At 43.8% G+C, this 20901-nt stretch overlaps 1 protein-coding gene and 1 long non-coding RNA gene across 6 annotated transcripts in view; one reads left to right on the top strand and one right to left on the bottom strand.

Annotated features, from left to right (window-relative positions):
• LOC122682639 (myelin associated oligodendrocyte basic protein) overlaps positions 1–2066 on the bottom strand; it is a 44029-nt gene extending 41963 nt beyond the window's left edge. For 2 of the 5 annotated variants that reach the window (XM_043885624.1, XM_043885625.1), the window contains exon 1: positions 1918–2065. The gene's annotated coding sequence lies outside the window, so the exon portion shown is untranslated. Of the gene's footprint in view, positions 1–1917 lie in introns of all 5 variants that reach the window. The other 3 variants (XM_043885623.1, XM_043885627.1, XM_043885626.1) reach the window with 3 other exon arrangements.
• The window catches only part of LOC122682646, a 94621-nt gene that overhangs the window by 72744 nt on the left and 976 nt on the right, over positions 1–20901 (top strand). The window contains exon 4 of the long non-coding RNA XR_006337464.1: positions 15074–15161. This is a non-coding gene — a long non-coding RNA (uncharacterized LOC122682646). The remainder of the gene's footprint in view (positions 1–15073; positions 15162–20901) is intronic.

Genomic DNA, 20901 nt, shown 5'->3' with positions numbered 1-20901 from the left:
ATATATTCACTTGACCAAAGGGATTGTAATCAAGTTAATCAGTTGCCCATACTCAGATTTATGATGACTTCAGAATTTTCTCTGGGGGAAAAAAAAAGGACGATTTTTATCTGCATATCTAAAGAATCCAGTTTAGTAATACTCCCCAAACAAAGGATGTTTGTTGGGAAATTCTGGGATGGTAACTGCCAAATACTTCCGAGAGAAAGTTTTCCCACTTATAAACAAGAGGAAAGTTCTTTCTCTACCAGGCACCATGTCAACATGCTAAAGACCAATGAACCTGGACTTGCTTCTCAGGACAATACTTTATTGAACTCTGTTTTCAGCAGATGATTTTGCTTAGAAAAGAAGGGTCACATTGATGAAATGAATACTCAGAGCAGTAGGCATGTATCCAACACACACAAAGAAACTCGATAAAGACTTCACTACATGCCTATCAAGTTCTTGTACGTATCACTGTAATTACCACTTATAATTCAAGGACAGCACTTACACACTTCAGTTGAATACTTGAGAATTGCATATAAAAGCTCTGGATTTTAAGTTTTTTGTATTTTCTTGTAAGATTTTAGGTACTCATTTAAAATCCTGGGTACCACTAGATGAATAAGACCTCGAATTAAAAGTGTGTACAATTCAAGTATGAATGTGGATATGTATGATCTAAAATACAAGCCTATCCCTACAAAACTGCCTAATTATGACCTAATCATGAGAAGACATCAAACCAAATCCAAATTGAGGACATTTAACAAAATAAGAGGCCAGTGCTGTTCAGAACTGTAGAGATCATGAGAGAATAACTGTCTGAGGACCCTTCCAGATTAAGGAGATTAAAGAGACATGATAACTAAAGGTGATGGCTGATCCTCGATCAACTCCAAGGATGGTTGGTGAAATCTAGATGTCTGTTGATTAGATGAGAGCATTTCCACAGTGTCATTTTCTGATTTGGATCACATCTGTAATTTAATCTCAAAAGGCTTAGAAAAATATATATAAGTGCATATACAGAGAGAGAGTGGTAAAGCAAATATGATACGATGTCAACATTCAAGATGGAGGTACATCTGAAATTTTCCTACTGTTGGCATTTTTTTTTTTTTTTTGTAAATCTGAAACAATTTTTAAAATCCACCCACCAAGGCATTCTCCTGTTTTTCTAAATGAAAATGCCATTATACAGAATGGCATAGCTGCCTATCTGGTGGCCGTCTGTTCTCTGCCTCCCTGTTTTACTCACAGAGCATTCAAAATTCTTTCCCCCATTTTCCTCCTAGTATGCTAGCCAAGTTCAGTCGTTTCATTCCCCTGATACACATAATCTTTTCATTCCTTTTTCTATCAACCACAACACTGAAAATGGCTATTTTTAGGAGATTCTGTATGAGACAAAGCATTAGCATCTTTTCATTGAAAGTTGCTAGTCTACAGGGAGCAAAATTCTAACAAGATGTGGGCTTTGTTGTTCCACAAGTATTCCCCACACGTAAACCCAGCTGTATGAGGACAGAGGCTGATCCTAAATAAGAAGAGAAACTCATTTTCAAATTATGACAAGCAATAAAAGAACTGGGAAAAAAAGAAGCCAATGACTGCTATTGATCTAGCCCCAGTAACATGGGACTTCACACCCAGGAGAACCTGGGTTAAGATTTGGAGACTCTCCCGAGTCTCAGACAATCGCAAACACTAACCAGAGCCTTCCAGGAAGGCCCACTGCCCACAGCGGAATCCCCTTGGGGTCCTCTGTGCTCATTTCCTCCCTTCTTCTGTCTCCTCCCGACCTTGACTGCAATCACCTTGTCTCCCTTCGGAGACAATGAAATTGACCTGCACAAAAATGTGCACTTGCCACCAGAAAGTGAAGCGCAACATGAAACGAGATGAAAACCAGTGGAATCCCCTTACCTTCAAGCGGCAGCTGTTTGAAACAGGTTCCACGTCTGCACCAGATCCTGGGGTGGGGTTGAGGCCACCTCAATGCATGCAGAATATATAGGGGCAGATTATATATCCGGGTTTTTCATTACACAAGGTGTTTTTGATGGGTTCTCAGCCAAGATCCACTTAAAAACAAAAGCTACACAAAGACTACAAAAAGGCCACACAAAGTTTAAACAAAAGGCTAAAGAAAGACCAAACAAAAGCCAAAGAAAGTTTAAACAAAGAATGAAACAAAGGCAAAACAAAGGCCTAACAAAGACAAAAACAAAGACCAAAACAAAGGGCAAAAGAAAATCTAAACAAAAGCTAAGCTAAGCCACAACCGTATCACTCCCACACACACACACCGTATTACACGCTATCCCCACACACACGCACTAATTCTGGCCTTCCACCTCCCATGTCATCAACACTCCATGCCAAATGCCTCACTAAGGCTCACTCCACACCAACTGTACCCCATCAAACCACATACCAGGTGCAACCACACCACACACCCTTCCACTGCGCCACCCCACCTCAGCAAGCATGTCACCCCACCACGCTATACCACACCACACACCACAAGCCAAACCTACAAACCACGAAAGGAGTTGGAGTCACACTGATACATCTCTATTTTTAGGCTTCTGTTTCCATACTGTATGCAGATTAAATACACGTACACGTTGCCCTCCCTAACACACCTACCCACACAGGCCCAAAATAACATTTACACACACATGCCCTCATACACTAAACTTAACAAGAGCACCTTGGTCTAGTCACAACTGGGCTTGGATTTGGAAGATTCTGTGACAATTACCCGTTACATTCAAATTTATGCAAACTTTTGAAAAAGATCATCTCTTTTGGTACCTGATTTCTGTAACTGATGAATCTCATGCAACTAACATGGTAATATTGACTTCAGTCTGAGACATTTGCATTTTCTTATCATTGTCCTGTAACTTGTGGGTCATACCATTGAGTCCTATAGCTCTGTGCCTCTGTTAAATTTCATGGTTCCTATAAGCCTGTGCTTCTGCAAAAGTTCGTTTTATGTACTTAGAACTACACACAAAAAAAATAAAAAAAGAACTACACACAACTGATTTGAAAGAGGAAAGATCACTTCTGAAACTAATCCAACCAATAGCAGCCTTGCCTCTTAAATTCCCAGAGCTCCCTGCATGACGCTTGATGGTGAGTTATAAAGGCCAACATTGCCATCAAGTTTCCTTTTAGACTCTTGTCTGTTGTATGCAAAAAAGAATCACCCAGGGAACCTTGAAAAGGCAACCTGTTGGACTGCAAACATCCAATAGAAATCTCCTTGTACACCAACTTCATGGCTAGTTAAACATGTGTCTCTGAGTAAGGAGTTATAAATGTATGCTCACTGGCTCCTGCTCTGAGGCCAGGGCTCTGCAAGTGCCGCAGTGGGTGTGTTTGAGGGCCAGGTAGAGTGGGGTGGTTAAGAGCATGGGCTCTGAGCACTGGGATGGTCACAGGACTCTTGACTCCAAGTACAAGCCCAGGGCTCGTTGACAAGCAGTGGAATGGGCAGACATGCTGGCCTTCGCATGGGCAGACCTCAGAATCCAAGTAGCTGGAAGGTTTTCCCGTTTGGTCATTCAGTCTCTTCAGCAAAGAGCAGTCTGTCTTCCAGACTGGCAGGGTAGGGAATGTGGGGGAGTGGGAGTATCTTACCACTGATATTCTGTGATCAGGGCAGGCAAGGGGCACATAGGAGTATGTGGATGTTCCCTTTTCTAAGCCCTGCCCATCACCCTGCTCTCCACAGCTTCTGAGTCTAGAAATTTCTTCATAATAAACTTCCTGGAACCAGGGCAGGTCAGTGCAGTAAACCTGGAAATCTGTTCAGAACATGCACCTTCCCCACACCTTGCCGCACTTTCTGCTCTGCCTGCTACCCCAAGCCTGGAGACGAGTGGTGTTTTGACACATATTTTTGACATGACTTTTCTGGCATGGCCCCTGCTTCTCCGGACAGCCAAGCCAGTTACTGCCCTCCACTCATTTCTACTTTCCCAAATTGCGTTATAATCACCCATCTTTTGTTTAATGGGTTAAAACCTTTTAAAAAATTCTCTACTGCCCCTGTGAGAGTTTAAAAAAAATCATTCTTTACCTTCTAAAAAATATTGTACTATAATTTTAGTAAAATTTTTTGGATAAAAGTAGATAAATAAGCTTGTATAGTTAACCTGTCACTTTTAACCAAATATATAGGTAGGTAGGTAGGTAGGTAGGTAGATAGATAGATAGATAGAGTTTTTATTGGGATATGGTGGCTCAGTAATAAAGGATCTGCCTGCAATACTGAAGACCTGGGTTCGATCCCTGGGTTGCGAAGATCCTCTGGAGGAGGGCATGGCTACCCACTCCAGTAGTCTTGCCTGGGAAATCACATGGACAGAAGAGCCTGGCAGGTTACAGTCTGGGGGGTCACAGAGAGTCAGGCATGACTTAGCAACTAAATAACAACAACATAATTTACATACTGTAATAGTCATGATTTTAAAGTGTAAAATTTAGAGACATTTAATATTTAATATAATCACTCTATACGTGGACATCACCAGGTGGTCAGTATCAAAATCAGATCCATTATGTTCTTTGCAGCCAAAGATGGAGAAGCTCTATAGAGTCAGCAAAAACAAGACCAGGAGCTGACTGTGGCTCAGATCATGAACTCCTTATTGCAAAATTCAGACTTAAACTGAAGAAAGTAGGGAAAACCACTAGACCATTCCGGTATGACCTAAATCAAGTCCCTTACGATTATACAGCGGAAGTGACCAACAGATTCAAGGGATTAGATCTGATAGACAGAGTGCCTGAAGAACTATGGAAGGACGTTTGTGACATTGTACAGGAGGCAGTGATCAAGACCATCTCCAAGAAAAAGAAATGCAAAAAGGCAAAATGGTTGTCTGGGAAGGTCTTACAAATAGAGAAGAACAGAACCTAAAGGCAAGGAAAAATATACCCATCTGAATGCGGAGTTCCAAAGAATAGCAAAGAGAGATAAGAAAGCCTTCCTCAGTGATCAATGCAAAGAGATAGAGGAAAACAATAGAATGGGAAAGACTAGAGATCTGTTCAAGAAAATTAGATAAACCAAAGGAACATTTCATGCAAAGATAGGCATAATAGACAGAAACGGTATGGATCTAACAGAAGCAGAAGATATTTAGAAGAGGTGGCAAAAATGCACAGAAGAACTACACAGAAAAGATCTTAATGACCCAGATAAGCATGCTGGTGTGATCACTCACCTAGAGCCAGACATCCTGGAGTGCAAAGTCAAGTGGCCTTAGGAAGCATCACTACAAACAAAGCTAGTGGAGGTGATGGAATTCCAGTTGAGCTATTTCAAATCCTAAAAGGTGATGCTGTTAAAGTGCTGTACACAATATACCAGCAAATTTGGAAAACTCAGCAGTGGCCATAGGACTGGAAAATGTCAGTTTTCATACTAGTCCCAAAGAAAGGCAATGTCGAAGAATGTTCAAACTACCGCACAATTGCACTCATTCCACACACTAGCAAAGTAATGCTCAAAATTCTCCAAGCGAGGCTTCAACAGTATGTGAACTGAGAACTTCCAGATGTTCAAGCTAGATTTAGCAAAGGCAGAGGAACCAGAGATCAAATTGTCAACGTACACTGGATCATAGAAAAAGCAAAAGAGTTCCAGAAAAACATCTACTTCTGCTTTATTGACTATGCCAAAGCCTTTGACTGTGGATCATAACAAACTGTGGAAAATTCTGAAAGAGATGGGAATATCAGACCACCTTACCTGCCTCCTGAGAAATCTGTATGCAGGTCAAGAAGCAACAGTTAAAACTGGACATGAAAGAACAGACTGGTTCCAGATTGGGAATGGAGTACATCAAGGCTGTATATTGTTACCCTGCTTATTTAACTTATATGCAGAGTACAACATGCAAAATGCTGGGCTGGATGAAGCACAAGCTGGAATCAAGGTTGCCAGGAGAAATTCAATAGCCTCAGATATGCAGATGACACCACCCTTATGGCAGAAAGTGAAGAGGAACTGAAGAGCCTCTTGATGACAGTGAAAGAGGAGAGTGAAAAACCTGGCTTAAAACTCAACATTCAAAAAATTAAGATCATGGCATCTGGTCCCATCACTTCATGGCAAATAGATGGGGAAACAATACAGTGAGAGACTTTATTTTCTTGGGCTCCAAAATCACTGCAGATGGTGACTGCAACAATGAAATTAAAAGATTCATGCTCCTTGGAAGAAAAGCTATGACCAACCTAGATAGCATATTAAAAAGCAGAGACATTACTTTGCCAACAAAGGTTCATCTAGTCAAAGCTGTTTTTTCCAGTCATGTATGGATGTGAAAGTTGGACTCTAAAGAAAGCTGAGCACCGAAGAATTGATGCTTTTGGACTATGGTATTGGAGAGACTCTTGAGAGTCCCTTGGACTTCAAGAAGATCCAACCAGTCCATCCTAAAGGAAATCAGTCCTGAATATTCATTGGAAGGACTCATGCTGAAGCTGAAACTTCAGTACTTTGGCCACCTGATGCGAAGAACTGACTCACTGGAAAAGACCCTGATGCTGGGAAAGATTGAATGCAGTGGAGAAGGGGATAACAGAGGGTAAGATGGTTGAATGACATCACCGACTTGATGGACATGAGTTTGAGCAAGCTTTCGGAGTTGGTGATGGACAGGGAAGCCTGGTGTGCTGCGGTCCATGGGGTTGTAAAGAGTCAGACACGACTGAGCGACTGAACGGAACTGAATAAAATCACAGGTATGTGAAAGCACTGTCACTGTCTAATTATGTAACATTTTCATCACTCTAAAAATAAATTCATACTGATTAGCAATGAAACATAATACTATTTTATGTCAGCACATAGAGTCAGACATTAAAGGAGTTAAGAGGATCTAGCGAATACTGTGTTGGCCATCACTGAATGTTAATACAAAGTGAGTGAATCATCTGTAGAAAAATTTACCTTAGGAGAGACACCGATGAGAGGAGGATGCCTCCATATTCTTCTTAGCAGGTTAAATGTGCACAAGTCACATCCACAATTAGACAGTTGTGTACCTGACAAAGTTATGTCCCAAAGCATGTGTTGTAAAAGATAGACTAGAGACAGACATTCAGATTAATGGCAATGCTATTTTTCCTGTAGAAATATGAAAAAAAAAAATGGCCTTTATAAATAACTGTAAAACCATTATATTACTGCAGGATAAATAATAATGAATTGATCAAATCAGAGAGAGACAAACTGAAATGTCTCTTCATTTACCCTTCAGTCCTCACTTTCAGAGCATATCTGTCTCCTCCGAGACTTTGACCTGGACCTTACCCATTTTGAACTGTCCCCAATGTTCAGTAGTAATCAGAGGAATACGACGCCCACTGAGCTCCCAGCCATTCACACAAAGCCTCTGTGTGTTTCCAAGTTCCACACCCAATGTCTCTCTCTCTCTCTCCCCTCTTGGACTCAATCACAATTGTGTTCTGGCTAGCAGTGACCTATATGTACATTATGTCCTCTGCTTAAAGGACTGGATTTTATCCAAGTTGCTGTGTTAAAAGTCACTCTTTAGAAGACACACTTCTTCTGTTCAACTTTCTGGACCCAAACCATGGATCGATTGTATTACCCCTTGTAATCTTACCAATAGAAATGGAAAGAGTGGACATGGGGTAGCAATAAGCAAGGATTCTAGCAGAAGGAGAGATTCAGAATAAGAATGCATTGTTGTGATGTGTAAAAGAAAACCCAAGCTAAATAGTAATTAAAGTGTTAAAACCAGCTTTTACTCAGGAACTATTGCAGTAGGAGAAAAGAGGCCGCAGTATAAAACCGGGCTCAACTCCAAATACAAAATGGACAAGTGCGGATAAATACCAAAGCAGCAGATTGGAGGAGTTGATGGATGGAAAACTACTATCAAGGATAAGGAGGGCATTTGTAACTAAACTGACTTGACAGGATTCTGGTTAAAATCACAAGCTGTAATGGGCCACTGCAGGGTCCCAGATAACATGTCACCCAGCACTTCTATATATAAAACCCATGGTTTCCAAACACTGCAGGAATCCCTTCTATGCACAGCAGGCTCACAGAGTGCCATGGAATATTTAAAATGTCAAGAAAAACTCAACAATACTGGACCTCTGTCTGATATCCATGGGCCAACAGCTTGAGGTAATTCACCATTTCAATAGTCCATTGTACTGCGATTTTCATATTGCTTGGTATTTTGGCTGCACTTGCGTGGCTTACAGGATTCTAGTTCCCTGACCAGAGATGGAATCCGCACCTCCTGCAGTGGAAGCGTGGCGTCCTAACCACTGGACGGCCAGGAAATTTGCTGTATTGTGTTTTATTAGATGATATCATATTCTTTATAAGTGTGGATTTTTAGATGTTTGCGTGATAAAAAGCAAGTATTTCAAGAGAACCATGAGGAACAAGATCTGAGAATGGCATTGTCACAATTCAACTCCTGCATGCAAGTAGGTACTTGTAGTTTCTAAGAATAAAAATATAGGTGTTTTTTTGTTCCTTCTCTTAATTTTTTTTGGCTTCACCACAGCGTGTGAGATCTTAGTTCCTTGACCAGGGATCAAACTCAGGCTCTGAACAGTGAAAGTGTGGAGTCCTAATCACTGGACCACCAGGGAATTTCTGTTTTTTTCAGTTTATGTGTATTTTCAAATTGCTACGTAGTTTTGAGAACATAAATTCTAATGAAATTATTTGGGTCTAACTTCCCCGTGAAAAGGACTGTTAGGGATTTCTTTTGGCCTATGGGTGCTGTGAAAAAAATTACAGAAACCCTAAAAGCTCCTTGAACCGAGATGCTCAAGAATTTCTGATATAAAACATAAAATGGCAGGGGTGTACCACAAGAAGACTGTCTTTCTTTTACTAGAAAAATATGTATTGTCTGTGGAACCTCTGCAGTGACTCTGAAGAGCCCTGGGTTTCCTCCTAGAGCAACAGTATGAAAAACACAAAGAACAGAAGTGCGGCGTATACATATGTCAGTGCCAGCCTCCCCCTCATTCCACCCTCCGTCCCCTGCTTGCTATCCATACAGCTGTTCTCCACATCTGTGTCTCCATTTCTGCCTTTCAAATAGGTTCATCTGTACCATTTTTCTAGCTTCCACACATATGCATTAATATACAGTATTTGTTTTTCTCTTTCTGACTTAACTTCACTCTGCATTTTCTCTCTTCGAAAATAGTTCACCCCTGAAAAGAATCCAATGTCCTTTTTATCAAAAGTCTGTCTTTAAGAATACTTATTTCTCTTTGGCTGTGTTGGGTCTTAGATGGGGCATGTGGGATCTTCACTGTGGCATCTTTTGTCACGGTGGGCAGGCTCAGTTGCCCTGCGGCATGTGGGATCCTAGTTCCCGTTCCAGGGCTTGAACCCACGTCCTTTGCATTCGAAGGCAGATTCTTTATCAGTGGGCAGCCAGGGAAGTCCCTCAAAAGTCTGTCTTCAGAGGTTCTGGCCAGCTCCCTTACTTCAGGATCGGTTCTCATTGATCTTGGGAACATGTCTGTAATAGGTTGGGTCTGCCTGGCTGTGTACCAGGGATGCAGGCAGACCAAGTCAATGGAAACAGCAGGAAGGTCATCACTGCTAGGAGGATGGTGATATAATGTATGGAATAAGAAGTGCCTATTCTTACTGGCTTGGGAATGGGATTCTTCTAGACTGCAGCCTGGCAGAAATGGTGAAAGTGAAATTGGCTCAGTCGTGTCTGACTTTCTGCGACCCCGTGGACTATACAGTCAAATTCTCCAGGCCAGAATAGTGGAGTGGGTAGCCTTTCCCTTCTCCAGGGGATCTTCCCAACCCAGGGATCGAACTCAGGTCTTCCACATTGCAGGTGGATTCTTTACCAGCTAAGCCACAAGGGAAGCCCAGAAATGGTGAGATGTTAGCCAAAGCAGCTTCCTCTTTCCACCAACGTTCACAAGCAGCCTGATCTGGGTGACATGCCTAACAGGAGAACTCACACCCCCGTGGGCCTGGGCAGGCCTAGTTTGTGTCTCTTTTCCCTGTGTCCCTTCTGGTTTATCATTTGTCTGCATTTTTAATTTTTCCATAAAGTATTCTCTTTAATCACCACCTTGGAATAAGCCAGGACGAGTTCAGTAGGCCTCCAGCCTATATGTCTGCTTCTGCCATGACCTCTTCTGCTGGGGTGTGAGACAGGCATGCAGTGAAAGGGACTCTCACTTAGACATGCTAAAGTCTGAAAGATGACCCCTGATAACCAGCTCTCTTTCCAAACACAGCAGCTTAACTAATGCCTCCCTGTCGAGAACAGCATTCAGGACGCTTGCTAAAATTATAGAGAGCTGGGACACCAGCTGGGGCCAGTCAATTCCTCCTTGTCTCAGATGGTGAGAGAAGTACCCCAAGCTGCTGCCTCTGCTGGGGACTTGAGTACCAGCCAGATGCACGGTGACAAAGAGCGGTCTGATGGTTTTAGCCGCAGTGCTTTTTAAATTTCTTTGTATGATATAAAGCTACAACTGTTTAATTATTTGGCAGTGGTTTTTGCATTTTGCAATAAAGTTTTTGATGACCAAGAGCTCAAATAGATGAAAGCCAAGGTTTAATAGAAAACTGTGTTGAATCTCAGTTTCTCCAGAGAGTTGGTGACGAATGTGTAGCTTGCACAAAAGTTGTACAAGCATTTATATGCCGCTGTGGACTCTGTGATGATGTCAGTGACCCTCCCACACTCCCCACCCCCAAAAGAGAAATCTTTTGTGGACGTGAGAAATATCTTTGTGGATGTGAGAAAGCATCAGCGTCCACTTCAGAAGAATGTTAAGAAGGATATACATCATAGAATGGCAGGCAGTTTGACAGGCGCAGTTACTGGACGTGAAATTACAGAGCACGCTGTGAAGTGACGCTCAGTTTAGATCACATGATAGCCACTTTTTTTTTCTTTCAATATTTATTTATTTGACTGTGTCAAGCCTTAGTTGTGCTATGCAGGATCTTTAGTTGTAGCATGTGAGTTCTTGGTTGTGGCATGTGGGATCTAGTTCCCTGACCAGGGATTGAACACAGGCCCCCTGCATTGGAAACATGGAGTCTTGGCCACTGGATCACCAGCAAGTCCCAAATGACTGCCCTTCCAAGTGTGCTTATTTTTTATTTGAAATCTGCTGCTAAGCATCAGATTTTAGGAAAGGTTGAGCCTTTGAAAAACTACTTCATAAATCAAACTAAATATCCCTAATCATTTTTGTAAATGAGTTTGAACTCCATTAAAATACTCTGAGAATGAAGCACCAGAAACTTCAGTGTTTGAAGTTTCAAGAAATCACAATTATCATTAAACCCAAGAAACTTGTTAATTCTCCCCACCCCATCATCCTTCTTTGAGACACTGTGCTCTATTTTTTATCTTATTTGGCTGCACTGAGTCTTAGTTGTGGCATGTGGGATTAGCTGTTTTGTTTTTTTAGTTGTGGCATACGAATTCTTAGTTGCAGCATGTGAGATCTAGTTCCGTGACCAGTTATTGAACCTGGGCCGCTTGCATTGGGAGTCTCAGCCACTGAAGCACCAGCGAAGTCCCAAGATACTCTGTGTTCTGGGCTGCCTCCGAGTCCCCAGTGGCTGCAGCCCCATGTCCCTTCCCTACATGTGTGGGCTTCCTGCCATCACCGCCCTGGTAACTTACTTGGGAGTCCTTGTGCCTGCGTCTGCTCCTGGGGGGACCCAATCTAAGGCTAGACCACAGGACAGTCTTCCCGTGAGTCATGCCCTCTTTTCCTTCATCTAACGGGGCTCTCATTGGACTTGAAGTCTGTGTCTACCTTGTATGAGAAGTCACATTTCCCCAGCCTAGCCCCAGGTCATCCTGAAGTTTGGCATGGTTTAGCCAAGCATTTGCTGTCAAATCAGATGCCTTGTTCCTAAGAGCAGCTTCTGCTCTAACAAGTCCATTGACATTTGCTGAAACCCGGGACATCTCTGTATGAAAGTGTTAGCCCGGCCACTCAACTGTTATTTGCTTCAAGAAATACTCTCTTTTTTAAAATAATATAAACAGATTGTACCAATTTGTACAAATACTATAAAATTATATTTGGTGTATACATAAACTACATTGCATAAATATGTAACATTCTCTTTGATTATTAAAGAAAAATAACTTTATGCTTGACCATTCGGAGATTACAAAGAAGTGCATATCTAATTCCAGGGATCAAGTAAAGCAGGTAAGTCCTCCCGTGTGAGGCTGCAGACTTGGTCTTCTGGAACCAGCAGTCGGAAGAACTGAACATGGAAAGGCAGAGCATCCAGGCTTGCAAATAAGGAACTTGTGGCCTCTCTCTACATCTGCAGTGTCTTTGTTAATCAGAAAGTATGATTTTGCATTCTGATTACCAGTGTCATCAGCCTTTGTACAGATTTGAGCAGAGCAAATCACAATCATAATCATTTTATGACATGGGATTCAAATCTCTTCACAAATTATTAACATTTTGAAAATTATTTAACTGCAGTGGTTGATTTAAAAAGACACACACAAGTCTGAAAACCAAGATCCAACAAATACTTTGGTTGGTTGAAAACAAAGTATTTTAGAAAACCCGCTGTGCAGGCTGTATTTTATGGTCAGTATTTTTATTTAAATATTTGATATTGGTTAAATCTATTTTTTTCTTAGTAAATTTTAATGAAATACAATGTTCAACATAACTTGTTAATTTATCTTTATTATAAAGACTTTTAAATATACACAAAATTGGGGGGGTGTTCTCTTATTTTTTTTACCTAATTTCAGTAACTGTTGACATTTGCCTTTCTTGTTTCATTTATACCTAATCCTCACTCACCCTCTCCTCCACCCACATTCACTTTTTTCTTTTCTTTCCTTTTTTACTGAGGATGGGTTAGAAGTTTCCAAATCAAATCTCAACCATTATTTCACCCACAAATCTGTACAATGTACTGTCTCTCTAACAAATTATGACTTTTTAAAATTGCTCACAATGCTATTATCATGCCTACAATTCAACAGTAATTCCATAGCTAACAAGATGATTCATTTGTGATTGTTGTTGATATTCAGTAATCCAAATTGGCATTGTAGGAAAGATCTCAGCTGGTACTTCATTATTTTGAAAATATAAATTGTCATAAGATTTTGCTTCTGTTTCAAATTCACCAGCTAAGCTTGTCTGCAAATTCAGTGAAGTTGGGGAAAAAAATAGAACTCTCCCTCTATTAAGAATTGTTTAAAGTTACATAATAAGACAGTTTCTTCTATCCCCATTTTAAATAAAGTGTTTAAGCTCTGTTTTGTAAATTCTCAAACAACATTAGGATTCTGTGGGACTTCCCAGGTAGCTCAGTGGTAAAGAATCCACCTGCCAATGCAGGAGACACAGGAGATGCGGGTTTGACCCAGGATCTTCCTGGGTCAGGAAGATCCCCTGAAGGAGGAGATGGCAACCCATTCCAATATTCATGCCTGAAGAATACCATGGACAGTGGAGTCTGGTGGGCTACAGTCCATGGGGTCCCAAGGAGTTGGACCCGACTGAAGGGACTTAGGACGGCAGACCAAAAATGATGACTTTCGTTTTGCTGAAGTTAAAGTGTAGCCCTACTTTGGGTGGATATTAAATAGCGGGGCTACCTGTCAGTTAAAGCCTTTACTTCCTTGTTGCAGTAAAGGCGTGCTCACCCCGTGAGGGAAATGTTGAGCCCTCTCTACAGTGGGAACTGCTTCCCAGGCAGCTCAGTGGTAAAGAATCTGCCTGCCAATGCAGGAGACACGCGTTTGATCCCTGGGTTGGGAAGATTCCCTGGAGGAGGCCACGGCAACCCACTCCAATATTCTTGCCTGGAGAATTCCATGGACAAAGGAGCCTGGAGGGTACAGTCCATGGGGTCACAAAGAGTCAGACACACGCATTAGGATTCCGCACACAGTTTCTGAAATATGTTCATGTTGTGTTTATTGAGGTAGAACATAGAGGACCCCAGGGGTATTTGGGGTTTCAGGAATAAAATGATGCATTTGCATGCAGTGTCAATTTTACTCACATGTATTATGGAGTAAAATCTCATATTTTTAAACAGAAGCAAAAGCTTTTGAAGAAATACCATCCTTTACTTAAGCTGCTTTACCAGACCCTGTTAGATTTGAGTTCCGGCTCATCTTTTCCTCCCCTGCTAAGGGAGAGGGATAGTTTTACCGGAGAAACTTGTAAATACTGAGTCAAGGGATTAAGAAAACGCAGCTAATTCCCACTGAGGGATATCTTTATTAGTCAACACATTTCAACACTGCTTTAGGTGAAAAACCTGCCTTTCATTATACAATCCAGATTCCAGCCTGAAAATTCAGAGCAAAATCCTAACTAGCACATTTTAGTCATGCCAGAATCAAAGTCTTTATTATGTTAACAAAAATAATTACAAAATCCAGCAATCCAGAAGTTAGCAGACTATCTAAAATATACCCACCCTCATTTAATAAGCATAAAAAAAATTCTATGGATTTTCTTTTTGGTGCAATGAGTCCCAGCTTTCAAATATTTCAGAACTTATCATTTCTGCTTGTTGTTCACAATACCTGATTGGTATGAATTTGCAATTATCCACAAGATAAAGGAAAATACAAGGGAGGATAAAATAGTTTACTTTCTAAACAGCGGAGGAAACAGGCTTAGGTCATTACTCATCATATCTCTTAGGAAAAAATTGTTTACTTTCAGTTATATCACTTAGTAATACCATTAAGTTGACATTTGTCTTTTTTTTTTTTAACTTCAAGTCCTCTTTATCACCATTCCCAATTCCAGGGCCCAAATCAAGTCCTTCTCGGTAGTAATTGCTACAGAGCAGATCTCCTGTTTTCATTCCTTTTAGGTTTGTATGTTTATTCCTTAGTGCATGTGAAATATTAGGAGGGGTCAGTGTGAATATACTCATACATTTCCGGTTTTTTCAGCAGTGTCTTTAGGATCTATTTGGATGTAGAGGTGTGCGAATTCCTTTTAATTGCTGGATGTCCTCTGTCATCACATACAGGTTTTATCTGATTCTGCCTTCCCCCTTTGGATGGAGACGAAGGTGTTCCCACATGTTCCTCTGCTGCAGTGCCCAGTGCCAGCCTAAGGTATGAGGAATGAAAATGCATTTTGTTAAAGGGGAAGATGTCCTTGAGCTGGTTGTTTCTGAATGGAAAAGGAAAGTGCGGGACAGATTAATATGGATACAGAAAATTGTGGAAGGTTTGTAGAGGAAGAACACTGAGTTTTGTGCATGTTCAGGATTGGCTGAGATAAGATTGAATTTCTTTAAGAAAATGAATGTTAAAGGTTTAGAACCTGAATCTGGTTCTCTAAGAGAACAAAGTTGTCTTAAAATACTGAACTGTTTTTGGTAATTGTGAATTTCTTTGTTTAAGTGATCTCTATTTGCCAGTGAGACCTTTTATTACCACTGGGTAAAGTTTTTTTATATTTTGATAAACTTCTCCTCCTGGGGTTCCTGTTACTTCCAGATCTGGGATCCTCGGCCCCTCAGCTAATTGGAGCCCCTTTTCCTCTTTTTTTTATCCCCTGCTGGATACACTGGCCTCACCAGGGCAGCTGCTCTGACAAACACACATACACACATTTAGACCAACACATGCACGCTCCCTCCCAAAGGCCTGTGGGTGAGCAGAAGGCAGGCAGAGACAGTAGACGCCTCTTCCAGCGTGGGGGCCTCTGATCTCCAGCCTGGACTTTCTGCTTGCTTGAGTGTGGAGTCCAACCAGAGAACCAGGCAAGGGAAAGAACAAACTTAGGGGTGCAGGCCAGGCTCTGAAAGGACAGGAGGGAAGTTCTAGGGTCAGTTTATAATCATGAAGCTCTCCCCTCTATCCCTTTTTTCCTGGATATAGAACATAAAAAACTCAGCCTTTTGCAGTGGTCATTGGGGGTCCCCATGTGGACAGAGGGGCTGTCATCAACGAGCCCAAATCCCACTGCAGGGACTGGACTGGAGAGGGTGGCATCACTGCCAATATACTGATTCAACACAAATTCCAGAAAGTAGATGTGGACTAAAGAAGCTGACCCATATTGCTCGCAAGTCATTGCCAGGAGGAAAACTTAAATTTTAAACGGGCAATAAAAAAAAAACAAAAACCTCTTTAAAACATAGTAAATCTAAGCAGAGCAGAAAGGGCCCGAAGTTCCCAAATCCCTGTGAGTCCTACCTCAGCCCGCCTGAGAGTCTGACCATCTGGCCTGAGCTTGGGCAGTTGGCCGGAGAGGTTCACTGGGGCGAGGGAGGCAGTGTGCATCACGGAGCCCAGCACAGGGGAGGCGAAGCTGGCCGCGCCTGGCCCTGGAGGGCTGAGCCACTCATTGAGTTTGACCTCGGCTCTGACCCATGTACTAGGTCCATCTGAAAGGCTGAGTTAGACACCCCCAACCCTCCCAGGAAGCGAACCCTGCCCCCAGCAGCCGTTTCCAAATGACACCAGGGACCCTCCCACTCTCTGCTTAGGGTCCCCAGAAACAGCAGGGCTGAGGGGAGGTCTGAAAAGCAGTGGTGCATTTTCATGGGCGGGTGGGACTCGAGGTCAGAGAAGAGCGCCCACGGAGGCCCTGTGTCTCAGCTGCGTCCCCACAGTGAGCTGAAGACAATGGAAAAAACCAGAGAGGGTTGAATAATGTACTTTCTAAACAGTGGAGTAGAGAGGCTTAGGCCTCTATTCATTTTAAGTACTTAAAAAAAAACTTTCAGTTTTATCACTTTAAATTATACCAGTAACATTACATTTGTCAAAAAGCCTTTGACTGTGTGAATCACAATAAACTGTGGAAAATCCTGAAAGAGATGGGAATACCAGACCACCTGAGCTGCCTCTTGAGAAACCTGTATACAGGTCAGGAAGCAACAGTTAGAACTGGACATGGAACAACAGACTGGTTCCAATTAGGAAAAGGAGTACGTCAAGGCTGTATATTGTCACCCTGCTTATTTAACTTTTATGCAGAGTACATCATGAGAGACTCTGGGCTGGAAGAAGCACAAGCTGGAATCAAGATTGCTGGGAGAAATATCAATAACCTCAGATATGCAGATAACACCACCCTTATGGCAGAAAGTGAAGAACTAAAAAGCCTCTTTGATGGAAGTGAAAGAGGAGAGTAAAAAAGTTGGCTTAAAGCTCAACATTCAGAAAACTAAGATCATGCCATCTGGTCCCATCACTTCATGGGAAATAGATGGGGAGACAGTGGAAACAGTGTCAGACTTTATTTTTGGGGGCTCCAAAATCACTGCAGATGGTGACTGCAGCCATGAAATTAAAAGATGCTTACTCCTTGGAAGGAAAGTTATGACCAACCTAGATAGCATATTAAAAAGCAGAGACATTACTTTGCCAACAAAGGTCTGTCTGGTCAAGGCTACGGTTTTTCCAGTGGTCATGTGTGGATGTGAGAGTTGGACTGTGAAGAAAGCTGAGTGCCAAAGAATTGATGCTTTTGAACTGTGGTGTTGGAGAAGACTCTTGAGAGTCCCTTGGACTGCAAGGAGATCCAACCAGTCCATCCTAAAGGAGATCAGTCCTGGGTGTTCATTGGAAGGACTGATGCTGAGGCTGAAACTCCAATACTTTGGTCACCTCATGTGAAGAGTTAACTCATTGCAAAAGACCCTGATGTTGGGAGGGATTGGGGCAGGAAGAGAAGGGGATGACAGAGGATGAGATGGGTGGATGGCATCACTGACTCGATGCACATGAGTTTGGGTACACTCCAGGAGTTGGTGATGGACAGGGTGGCCTGGCGTGCTTCGATGCATGGGGTCGCAAAGAGTCGGACACAACTGAGCGACTGAACTGAACTTTACATTTGCTTTTAAAAGAAAAACAAAAAGCAAGTCTCCAAATTCAAGTTCTCTTTAATACCACTCCAAACCCTGGGGTCCTTCTCAATTCTAACTGCTACAGGGCAGACCTCCAATCTGTTCCTTACATTTCTAGATCTGTATGCTTGTTCGTTAATACACATGCGGTATTTCCTCCTAATAAGAGAAGGGATGAATATATTCATACACATAGAGCTTTGTCAGCAGTGTTTTTAGGATCTATTCAGATGTACAGGTATGTGAATCCCTTTTAACTGCTGGATGTCCTGTGTCATCACATGCAGGTATCATCTATGATTCTGCCTTTGTCCTATGGGCGGACATGAAGGTTCCCCACCACCACCACCCCCCCAGGTTCCTCTGTTATAAACAACGCTGCAATAATGCTTTCCCCAGTGCCAGCTCGAGCTGGAGGGCTATACAGCAGCAGTTGGGAATGGTGGGAAGAAATAGTTTATCAAGGACTTTCAGAATTTCTTTCTCATGGTGCTAATTAATTAGCAGGCTTTAAGTGAGATGACTTTAAAGTCTGCACCACGCACTCCTATCGCCAGTGGGAATAGACTGCTGCCCACCTCTCCACCTTGCCCTCACATGCCTCCTGTTTCCTGGTAGGTACCAGAAAAACATAATCACATTTAATTTCCATGAATGTTGCCAAATGTTCATTCCAAACTTGATCTTTTATTTTTTTTTTTCATCAGCCTTTAAGACAACTTTACCTTGGATTTTCTTCATTTCCCCTCCCCTGACCTCCTGAGACTCCTTCTCTACCTGGCCCTGTAGTTCACTCCTCTCAGATCTCATCCAGTTGCCTGGCTCCATATTTATGTCAATGAAGCCAGCCCCTCTCTGATGCCCTGTTCACACAGCGCACCTCTCCCTGCGAATGTTGGCTGGGCCTAGGTTATCTGCTCATGAACGATTCGTCTCTCCAGGAGGCCTGGGCACACCCCTTCTCCCCAGCATTCCCTGACTTCCTTCACCCCTACCTCTCCATCTCAGTTAAGGGCAGGGGAACAGCCAACTACTAGGATGTCTTTCAGTCCCTCCCCCATCAGAATGACTAGTTTGTCACATATATTCATACTTGTTTATACCTTTAAAAAAGTGTCAGCCATTCTCCACCCTAAGAGCCACCCCTAACCCAGGTCGTGTTCCCCCTGCCCCCACCTAAGTCACCCACACAATTTCTGGCCAGCTTCCAGTCCCTGACTTGCCTGGGAACTTTGTCTTTGCCCCCACTGTCCCCAGAACTTCCCTCCACACCACGCGTCTGATGGGACCCCTCAGCTCTCTTCTTCCGGCCATGAAGGCCTCACGATGTCGCCTCTATACTTCCCTACCCAGGGGTGTCTCTCTCGGCCCTTTCCTCTCTTTCTAAGGTCCAGCAGCACACTAGGAAACCAGAAAGGCTTCCAAAGTCAGGACCTTCTCAGGGTAGCTCTCCAGGACATCATGCCGCCCTTATCGTCAGCATAGGACACCCTAAAGACCATCTTCCTTTGTCAGTTTCCAGCCGCCCTAAACACTGCCTCCTCTAGGCAGCCCACCCAGTATCAGCACCCACCGCACCAAGGGGAGAAGATTCAAGCCCGAATCCAGAGTCAGGGGGCCTCTGGGGGCTGGGTGCTGGCCTTGGGGTTTGGCTGGAGCCTATGGAGACTGGCTTGGGCCCTTGGGCTGGGGATGTTGTTGTTTCCTGGGGCCGTTGGGGATTGGCTAAGGTAGTTGAGAGTTGGCTGGGGCCGTTGGGGATTGGCTGGAGCCGTTGGGGGGGGGGGGGTGTTGGCTGGGGCCCTTGTTGATTGGCTGAGGTCGTTAGCGGGGTTGGCTGGGGCCCTTGTTGATTGGCTGAGGTCGTTAGCGGGGTTGGCTGGGGCCCTTGTTGATTGGCTGGGGCCGTTTTTGACTTGCTGGGGCCATTGGGGATTGGCTAAGGTCGTTGGCGGGTTGGCTGGGGTCGTTGGGGATTGGCTGGAGCCGTTGGGACTTGCTGGGGCCGTTGGGCATTGGCTGGGGCCGTTGGGGGTTGGCTGGGACTGTTGGAGCCTCAGATAGTTACCAGAGAGGTTCTGCCTAAGTCCAGGGTAGGGAGCTGAGGCCAATGAAATCAGGAGTTGGGGCCCAATGCCAAGAACCCTGGCGACACCCTCCCACCAGTGCCAGGACCTGAAGTCGGGGAATCCAACCCAGAGTCTGCCAGCCTGCCAGCCACAGAGGGGCCAAGGCCAGGAGATGAGCTACAGCCAGGGCGCCCCTGAGCATCCGCCCTGCTATCTGCAAGCAGAAGGTCAAGGGTGCCCCCCCAGCAAGGAGCCGGACTGGTGTGTGCAGGAGACTGAGGCCCCTGCACCGTCCCTGGGAGAGTCGGGCCCGCAAGGGGTTCCGCTGGCCCCTAAGTCCGGGGCCGCGCCTACTGAGAGCCAGGAGACCCCTGCCGCCTCAGCCCTGCGCCCGCAGGAGCCGCGAGGGATCCTGGACTGGACCCAGTTCCCCGTCTTACTGTGGCTCTTCCCAGATCTTTTTGAGCACAGGCTCCAGTTTTAGAGGTTCTGGAGGAGTGGGGCAGCGGGCTTCCAGCCTAAAGGCGCCCATAGCTCTTTCCCAGCTCACTCACTCCAGAGGAGCTGTCCAGGTGCCTTGGCCGCCCTCTTTCCTCCTGAAGGCAGGGCCGAGATCCCCTGCCTCACCCGGTCTCAGGAACCTCCTATTTATTTTTACTTTATATGAGTTGCCTTTTGCCTCTTCTCATTCCTCCATGAGGTAGACTTCGGGGCCTGTGTTTGCCCATGCCTTCCTGTATCCACACTCGGGGAACTCCTCCTGAGGCTGGGCTTGGATAGGTGATTTATTTTGGCCAATCAGATACCACAAGTGTTGCAAGAGGAAACTTGAGAATAGTTTGTTACTCCCGGAACCTGCCTGGGTGTGCGCAGACCCTGACTGTTCTGACAGATGACTGTGGCCCAGAACCCTCAAAGTGC

The sequence above is a fragment of the Cervus elaphus genome, chromosome 24 (assembly GCF_910594005.1).
Source record: "Cervus elaphus chromosome 24, mCerEla1.1, whole genome shotgun sequence".
Lineage (NCBI taxonomy): Eukaryota > Metazoa > Chordata > Mammalia > Artiodactyla > Cervidae > Cervus > Cervus elaphus.
This window is presented reverse-complemented; position numbering and strand designations above follow the sequence as displayed.